This window comes from Lynx canadensis, chromosome B4 (assembly GCF_007474595.2).
Source record: "Lynx canadensis isolate LIC74 chromosome B4, mLynCan4.pri.v2, whole genome shotgun sequence".
Lineage (NCBI taxonomy): Eukaryota > Metazoa > Chordata > Mammalia > Carnivora > Felidae > Lynx > Lynx canadensis.
Window position 1 is genome coordinate 100,166,280 of NC_044309.1, and position 8,844 is coordinate 100,175,123.

General features: G+C 39.7%; 1 pseudogene; it reads right to left on the bottom strand.

Annotated features, from left to right (window-relative positions):
• Nucleotides 1–376: 376 nt before the first annotated feature.
• On the bottom strand, nt 377–8,105 carry LOC115518765 (annotated as a pseudogene).
• Between the last annotated feature and the right edge of the window lie 739 nt (nt 8,106–8,844).

Here is an 8,844-nt window from a genome sequence, read left to right on the forward strand (position 1 = left end):
GTTTGTCTTTGAATGAGGGCTCTAGCACCTTGAGTTGTCCAAAAAAGTATGTCTCCCCAATGTGTTCATGGCAATGTGGTGTAAAAGATCCATTCAACGTACTTAAGACCACTTTAACTCAGATAACATCACTCTGAAATACACAACCAAAATGTTACTTGAGAAAAGCTGAAAATAGTTTTAGTTTACTCATTATCACATGCTAGAAGAAAGTTTGCATGAGAAAACACTGCAAAGGTAATTTTTTAATCCAGATTTCACAAACTCATGGTGCAAAATGGGTCCCACAGCTTCTTCTAAGAGTAATAATTGCTTTTCACTGCTTGTTGTATGCCTGTGAAAATTTGATTGCAATAGTGCAAATGTTCCTACAAAACTAATCATATCCACCCATGCTGTTCTGGCCTCAATAGCCAGCCCCATAACAGCCACTCACAGACTGGCTCTCGAGGCCACTGTAAGTAGGCTGGGCTGACACTCCCATGCCTTGCATCATCTGGCTGCTATACGCCCCATTGCTGGCCCCAGGAGTGGAATTCAGGAAAAGGTCTATGTGCCTGTGTTGCATGTTGACCTGGTCTTTGGACATAGCTGCCACAGCTTTTTCGTGAGTGGCAAACTCAACATCAGCTCCGCCGGTCACGCTTCCATCAGGCCCAGTCTCAATATGCACTCTCACAGGGTTGAGCGGAGAGAAGTTGTAAGTGTCGTTCTCTGTGGGTGTGTATGGCAGCCCTCTCATGTGGACACTGTCCAGTGCTACTCCCGACAGTGAACTCCCTGTCTCCATACCTGTGGTCATCCGTGCCTGAGGGACAATAGCTGAGGTCTCTCCCAAACACATCAGTGGTAAGCTGTAGCCATCGCTGAGGCTGCCGTTGTCCTCAGAGCCCCGATAGCCTGCACTATAATCACCAGACCTCATCCTCTCCGGGCCCGCTTGCTTGATGATGCCAATACACCTCCTGGCTGTGCCAGGACGATCTTGGGGCCTTGGCCGCTGTATAGACATGAACTTCACAGGGGGATCCGAGTATGACCTAACTTCTTCCTGACTGCTTTTGAACACTTCAGCATACCTGCACCTTATTCTCTCCTTATGCTTCCTTAGGGCCTTCTCAGCTAACTCCTGTGAGGCAAAACTACACAAAGGCTTCCCCTCTAATCTTGCCCCTGAGGTCCACAGGCAATGTGATCCTGCTTGGCATAATTTCCAACCCTGAGAACTGAACAATTTCTTTTTTGGTGCCTCCAAATGGGGGAGCTCGAAGCCGCACGAAGCCATCATTGGCGGTGTCAGCACCGTTTGGACCACGGGGCTTCAACACTCAGTCCATCTTGGTTTTGTGGTATGCTTTCCCTGTCTTTTTTAAGGGCCGTTTTTACATGGCCCTTACCACTCTCACCAAAAGCCTCACCACTCTGCCTGCCTTCTCTAGAGTAGATGAAATGAACACCTGCAGCCCCATCATGTATTGTGCAGTCAGAAAGGAAATTCTGCACATCCTCAACAGAGCAGGATCAGGGCAGGCCACGGAGCTTGACCACAAAGCCTTCACCTCCCTCGGGCGCAGCCTCATGGACACTTGAGAGAACAGAGGTCAAATAAACTTGGATGCAGCTTTTTTGTGGCTTAAAGAACAACTCTAGGATAAGGGTGGGATGCCCACAGTTGGAGACACTTCTGGTAGGTGACAAATTGCTGAGGGGAGCAGGACTGGTCAAACAAGTGCAGTTTACAGTCAAAGAACCCTTAATTCCGCCTGACGCTTGAAAACGCAGAGGGCTCCAGGAAAGTCCAGGTGCATCTCCTTCTGTTACTAGCCTGAAATGGAAACTCAACTAGCTGTAGGCAAAGGTTTCATAGGAGGGTTGAAACTGAGCTTTTAAGCTTGCAGCCCTCGGCCGCCAGGGGCGCATCTGAGCAATGTGTCTGTGGGAAGCACAGTGAAGGTCACCCGCACTGACAGGTGCAGGAGGAGCTCACTGAAATAGGCTGACAGCAGGCTTGTGACACTTTCTGAATGAGAGGATGAAAAGCAAGAATCGTCATCAATTATGGAAAATTATCCCTCGGAAGTAAATATTCCCTCTTTCTAATTCTCTTCATTTTCTCCACCTGGAATTCCAATGATAAAGACTTTAACCAATTCTCTATGACTTTTATCCTCTCAAAAATATATTTTGGGGGCCTGGGTAGCTCAGTTGGGTGAGCGTCCGACTTAGGCTCAGGTCACGATCTCACAGTTCGTGGGTTTGAGCCCCGCATTGGGCTTTGTGCTGACAGCTCTGAGCCTGGAGCCTGCTTCAGATTCTGTGTCTCCTTCTCTCTCTTCCCCTCCCCTGCTCGCACTCTGTCTCTGTCTCTCAAAAATGAATAAACATAAAAAAAACTTTTTAAAAATGTGTATTTTAAATATATATATTTTTAATTTTAGAGAGAGGGAGAGAGCACTAGCAGGTGCGAGGGGTGGGGAGGGGGAGGGGGAGGGGAAGGAAGAGAGAGTGTAAGAAAGAGAAAATCCTAAGCAAGCTCTACCGCTGAGCAGAGCATGGAGAGGCACCTCTGTCCTGTCTTTAATGTGTGTGAGTGCTGCATTCTGGATGATTTCATCAGATCCATCTTTCAGTCTACTAATTATTTATTATTTTAGCTCTGCTTAATCTACTGTGTAACCCATACAGTTTAAAAAGAAACATTTGTGAAAGGGAGGCCTGGGTGGCTCAGTCCCTTAAGTCACCCACTCTTGATTCCGCCTCAGGTCATGATGTCACAGTTGGTGGGATCAGTCCCACATAGAGCTCTGTGCTGACAGTGCAGTGCCTGTTTGGGACTCTCTCTCTCTCTCTTTCCCTTCCCTGCTTGTGAACGCACAGTCTTTCTCTCAAAATAAATAAATAAACCTTATAAAAAATGTTTAAAATAAACATTTATAAAGATCTTTGTATGCTGAGTTTTTTATATGGTATCTTGTTCTTTTGAAGAAAACATGAAATACGCATACATATGAGTGTAGAGCTTATTAATCATACTGAATATATTTTTCAGTGGGTTGCTTTCGGGTGCTACTTTTTCAGTTTTTTATTCTTTTTTGTCTACTTCCTGTGTTTAGAAATTATATGTCCTCTGGCTAATCATTTAGTGGTTAACACACATTTAATTGTGGTAAAATGACATTACATTCATCATAATCATTTTAAAGTACAATTCAGTGGCATTAACTATATTCACAATGCACAGCCAGCCCAAATTGCACACAATGTACAATTAGAACTATATATTTCCAAAATTTTTCATCACTCTAAATGGAAACTTGTACCCACTAAGCAGTCATTCCCAAGGTACCTGGGTAGCTCATTCAGTTAAGTGTACAACTTCAGGTCAGGTCATGATCTCACAGTTCATGGGTTTGAACCCCGTGTGGGGTTCTGTGCTGACAGCTCAGAGCCTGGAGCCTACTTTGGATTCTGTGTCTCCATCTCTCCCTGTCCCTCCCCTGCCTGTGCTCTGTTTCTCTCTCAAAAATAAATGTTTTAAGAAATGTAACCAGTCGTTCCCAATTCCCCTCTCCCCCCAGCCCCTGGCAACCACAAATTAACTTTCTGTCTCTGTGGATTAGCCTATTATGTACATTTCATGTAAATGGCATCATACAGTATGTGGTCCTTTGTATCTGGCTTGTTTCACTGAGTGTAAGGTTTTCAAGGTGCATCCATGTTGTAGCATGTATCAGTAACATATGCAATAATTGTCTTTATGGCTGAATAATATTCTATTGAATGGATATCTCACATTTTGTTTATTCATTTATCTGGTGATAGACATTTGAGTTGTTTTTACCTTCTGGCTATCGTAAATAGAGCTACTATGAACATTCTTAACTTTTTGTTTGAACACCTATGTGTAATTCTTTTGGGTGTATATCTATGAGGGAAATTACTGGATTATGTGGTAATTCCATGTTTACATTTTTGAGGAAGCACCAAATTGTTTTCCACAGCACTGTACAATTTTATATTTTTACCAGAAATCCATAAGATTTATAGTTTTTCTACATCCTTGCAAATACTTGTTATTTTCCTTTTTCTTTTTTTTTTTTTTTTTACTACAAATAGTTTCTCAGTGTGCTTTTCATTTGCATTTTCTAAATGACTAATTCAGTTAGCATGTTTTCATGTGTTTGTTGCCTATTTGGATATCTGGAGAAATGTCCATTTTTAAATTGGGTTTGTGTCTGCTGTTGAGTTGTAAGAGTTCTTTATATACTCTGGATACTAGATGTTTATCAGATACATGATTTGCAAATATTTTCTCCCAGTTTCTGAATGGTCTTTTCACTTTTAGAGTATCCTTTGATGGATGAAAGGGTTTTTTCAAATGTTTAAAGTTTATTTATTAATTTATTTTTTGAGAGAGAGAGAGAGAGAGAGAGAGAGAGAAAGAGCACAAGTAGAGGAATGGCAGAGAGAGTGGAAGAGAGAGAATCCCAAACAGCCTCCGTGCTGTCTGCATGCAGAGCCTCACGGGGCTTGATATCATGAACTGTGAGATCATGACCTGAGCTGAAATCAGAGCCAGATGCTTAACTGACTGAATCACCCAGGCTCCCCTATGCATGAAAGTTTTTAATTTTTATGAAATCTAGCTTATCTATTTTTTCCTTCATTGCTTGTATTTTTGGGGTCACATTTAATAAACCATTAACAAAGGGGGACTTAGGTGGCTCAGTCTGCTAAGCATCAGACTCTCGATTTCAGCTCAGGTCATTATCTCCTGGTCCACGAGTTCGAGCCCTGAGTTGTCTGAAGCCTGCTTGGTATTCTATGTCTCCCTCTCTCTCTGTCCCTTCCTCAGCTCATGCTCTGTCTCTCTCTGAAAATAGTAAACATGAAAGAAAGAAAGTAAGAAAGAAAGAAAGAAAGAAAGAAAGAAAGAAAGAAAGAAACCAGTGACAATTGCCAAAGCCAAGAAAATTTTCCCATTTTCTTCTAAGAATTTTATTGCTGTAGAGCTTAAATTTTGATCTGTTAACTATTTTGAGTTAGTTTTTGTACATCATTCTTTTACACGTGAATATCTAGTTGTCCCAGCACCATTTGTTGAAGAGACTCTTCACCATTGAATAGTCCTATGGAACTTGTTGAAAATCAATTATAAAGCCTCTCTTCTACCCTACTCCCCCCCAAAATTGCACTCCCTAGCTCTCCCTCCTAGGTTTTTGGCATGTCTTTTGTTTGTCCCAGCTTTCTCCCCTAGCCTCCTACCCCCAGGCAACAGCAACCTGCTCATTTTATTTGTTTTCATTGTTTTTGAGGACCACATAGCCACTCCACTCTGATAGAGTTCAGAGTTAGGCAAAACAAAGGGGAGACTCTTGCATAAGTCTTTGAAGGGAACTCTAGCAATGTCAAAACAGAGAAACACAGTTCCTTGGGAATCAGACCCTTTCTGTTCTTCTGGTTCCAGGTACCCACCCTGGGAATGCAGGCTGCCATTTTCAAGAATGCCACCATGACAGGAAAGAGGATGGAGCTAGAAGTTAGAATATCACAAAGAACTCTTACCTTATTTTGGAGGCTTTTCTGCTGGCTGAGTCTGTGCTTGGTTGCTGTAGACCTTCTGTTCTCTTCCAGGGTTGTGATTATAACAGGGTTTGTTTAGTTTTGTTTTGCCAAACATTTAGGGGTTTAGGGGCAGGATGGCTCCTGGAGGTCCATACTCTGCCATATTTTCTTCTATCGCCCTACCCAAATATTTTGACATGCATGTCAAATTTAACAAAGTCTAAAAGATTTTACCCTTCTCTCAAAAATATAAGGTTTTAAAAATGCTTTCATTCTAATTCCTCCTGCCCAACTTACAGGCTATTTTCCTCCATTATCTTAGTTTTTGGCTGCTTATATATCTTCCATGATAATAATGGTTATGATAATGGCAATGAGGATGATGATGACTGTTACAATGCTTAATTAAATTTTCTCTTATTTGCCAACATAATTCCTCATTATTCCATGGAAAATCACAAAGTCTCCATATCTTCACAGTCCGATGTGGTCGCCATTAGCCACATATGGCTATTTTACACTTGAGATGTGGTTAGTATGGCTGAGGAACTAAATATTGTTTTATCTGAGTCAGTGTAAATTTATATTTAGAAAAAAAGGAGTGGAAAATCATTTTCTGTTAAACATGCATGTAGTATTGTCATAGGACTCCATTTCACTTTAAATGTCAGCATTGCAATTTCACTGTGTTGTAAATATAAAATACACACTGGATTTCAAAGACTTATTACAAAAAAATAAATGTAAACTATCTCATCAGTAATTTTTTATTACTCAGTAATTTTTTAAAATGATATTTTTAATACATTTGGCTAAATAAACTATTAACATCAATTTTTCACCTTTTGTTTTCAATGGTCATAATGTGACTACCAGAGAATATAGGATTACGTATATGTTTCTATTAATAGTGCTGCTCCAATCAATGTGATTTCCATCTCTCTGATATATATATAAAATTTAGAATTTCCCTTACTGAAGGTGACAAGCTCTCTATGTTGTCTAAAATGTCTATTTTATTTTCATATTTCAAAGATAGTTTCTTTGGGTATAGAATGCTAAGTTGATATTTATTTTCTTTCAACACATTAAAGATACACCATTCTACTGTCTTCTGGCTTATACTGTTACCTTCAGGAAGTGAACATTCAGCCTAGTTGCCATTTCTATGTTAACAATCATTCATTATCCTCTCGATAGTTTTAAGATCTCCCTTAGGTTGATGTTCTCCTGTGCTGTGTCTAGATGTAGATTTCTTTTTATTTATCCTATTTGGAATATATTGGGTTTCTTTGAACTGAGGTTTTGTGATTTTCAATAATTCTGGAAATTCCAAACCATATCTCTTTACAGAGATCCTCTTTCCCATTCTTTCTATTTTTCCCCTTTTGGAACCCTAAATAGATATACATGAGACCATCTATTTCTAGATTTCATGTGTTTTCACTTTTCTTCATAGTTTTTATTTATCTTTCTTAGCTACATTCTATTATTCTATTGTTTAATCAACACTGAGTATTTTTATTTCATCTATTGTATATTTTACTTCCAGAAGTGCTGTTAGGTTCTTTTTGGTCATTTGTTGCTCATATATTCAAGCTTCTCATTTAACTCTTTAAATATGTTAATTATAATATTTTTCTATATCTGACATCGTCACTATCTGATTTCTGTGGGTTTGTTTCTGCAGCTGTTATTTCTACTTGTTTTCATTCATGTTATCTTCCTTTTCTTAAAATGTATTTTATGAGGGGTACCTGGGTGGCTCAGTCAGTTGAGCATCTGACTTCACCTCAGGTCTGATCTCACTGTTCATGGGTTCCAGCCCCGCATCGGGCTCTGTGCTGACAGTTCAGAGCCTGGAGCCTGCTTTGGATTCTGTGTCTCCCTCTCTCTCTTCCCCTCTGCCACTCACACTCTGGGTCTCTCTCTCTCTCAAAAATAAACATTAAAACATTTTTTTAATGTATTTTATGAAATTTAAGTGTAAGCTGCATTTTTCCTAGGACTACATCTTTAGGAATTTTTTGAAACTCAAACAAAAGGTAAAATCATCAAAGAGGATTCTTATTTGCTTTTGCCAGCCACCTAGGGGACATTGTTAACCCAGAACCACTTTAATTTTTCCACTTAGGTATTTTTTATATCATATAAGTAATATGAATGTGCAACAAAACCTGCAGGTGTATTGGTTTATGGATACAAATTTTTTGAAGAGGATTTTTTTCCTCCTCCATCAAATGGAAAGGCTGCATTAGGGCAACTTCCTGGCTTTCTCCTTCTATGTAGCGGGTTTATTTCTAATTCATTATTACACTGATAGAGGTAGGCTGTGTTTGTGTGTGTGTGTGTGTGTGTGTGTGTGTGTGTGTGTGTGTTGCAGTTTAAGATCCCTTATTAGGTTCCTAACTCAGGTGGGCCCAAAACTCCAACTTTTGTTACCTCATGTAGAAGAGTCTCATGTAGAAATTGAAATGAAACCTCAGGGTCTCCAGGTGGGCAACAGAAATCTTCAGGGCAACAGCCAGTTTTGGTGTCATTTTCCTTTTAGGATTTCAATTTTCAGTGCATTTTGAGGACCTGCAAATTCTTTGCTTTTGTGTCAGTGCAATAATGTGCTAAAAATATTTTCTTTATATAGTATCCAGCATTTAAATGCTTTCAATTAGTGGATCATTCAGTGTATTTTGTCTGTCATAATGTTAGGAAATAAAATGATCTTTTGTTCCTTTCTCATGGATTTCATTCCATCTTTTATTTCTCATGTATTTTTAACATAATTATTTTATAGTTTATATCCAATAATTCTTATATCTAAAATTTTTGACAGTCTAATTCTCTGTGTTGTGCTTTTGTTGTTTCTGTTGACCCTTGTTCATGGGTCAACCTTCTTTTCTCATGTGTTTTGGATGGTGAAATATGGGTAGCAGGGCTTCATATATGGGAGTCTTGTGAGGGAGACATCCCTTCATGCAGGATTATTTTCCTCTTTTAGGTAGCGTGGCCATTTACCAGTCTGGGCTATTTTAAGTGTTGTTGCTTTGGGCTTTCTGGGATTATATGTGTATAAAATCCAACACCAAACTCCTTTGAAGGCAGGCCTGAGCTATTAATTCTTTGACAGTCATGTTATACTCCTGCTCAGAGCCCAGGTTGGGATTCATGCATTTTCTTGCCTTCTTTTGCTGGTAGTAGGAAGTCTTGGTTTGTGTCTTGTTTCCTTGAGGATATAGCCTTCCTACATCTGTGCTTTGATCTCAACTGCAAGTCCCTCCTGGC